Consider the following 877-nt stretch of genomic DNA (forward strand, 5'->3'; position numbering starts at 1 on the left):
TATAATAGGCCTAACATCCTATACCAAAAGTAGGCCTAACGTAATATCTTACTTAAATCATAAGAAAAATTAACAGATTTTATTAATATAAAATTTAAAAGAAAAAATGGACAGAATAAGATTATTGAAGATATATACAAACTAGTTAACCTACGAGGCTAAGCTTAGTGATCAGTACCCATTTAATTTTTCAAAAACGAGTATGTGGAAAGTTAAATTGGAAAATCAAAAGCGTGGAAAAACAATTATTAAATGAAATGGAACTTCCCTCAAATTCGCATATCTCGCAGACGAACAAACAATTTTTTCTGCCTTCTAATACTAAATTAGTATTTTCTTTAAGATTTTAAAAATACAGTAATATATATATATTTAGTTCCTCTATTTTGCATTCCATATGTGTTTTATTTTTGAATAACGAAACCACAACTGATAACAAGATCTTAGCTGACGTGACTGCTAATTAATCCAATGGACCTATCAATATTGTTACGTCTCTGTTCGTTAGTTAATTTTCCGCAACTTCGTTCCGACGAAACTTTAGCGACACAAGTCCTTTCTTAAATAAAACTGGTTTATTCTTTCTGAATATAACTTTGCGATACACTTAATTTCAACAATCGCGCTATAACAACGAACTGCAGTTCAATTACTACCTACCTACACATTGTTCCGTCACGTTGTGACCGTCTTATATATATACCAGTCTACCCCCAATCTAGTAATCTCCCGACAATTCACGAAGGTTCGAGAAAGAAGTGGCGTGATACTAGTCACGTGACCTCGCTGACGCAACATTAGGTCATATGTGTATTCTAATTATTTTAACTTATTTATATATTATAATAACCGCTTACATATATCGTTTTTGCCAATA

Source organism: Limulus polyphemus, unplaced genomic scaffold (genome assembly GCF_000517525.1).
Source record: "Limulus polyphemus unplaced genomic scaffold, Limulus_polyphemus-2.1.2 Scaffold4424, whole genome shotgun sequence".
Lineage (NCBI taxonomy): Eukaryota > Metazoa > Arthropoda > Merostomata > Xiphosura > Limulidae > Limulus > Limulus polyphemus.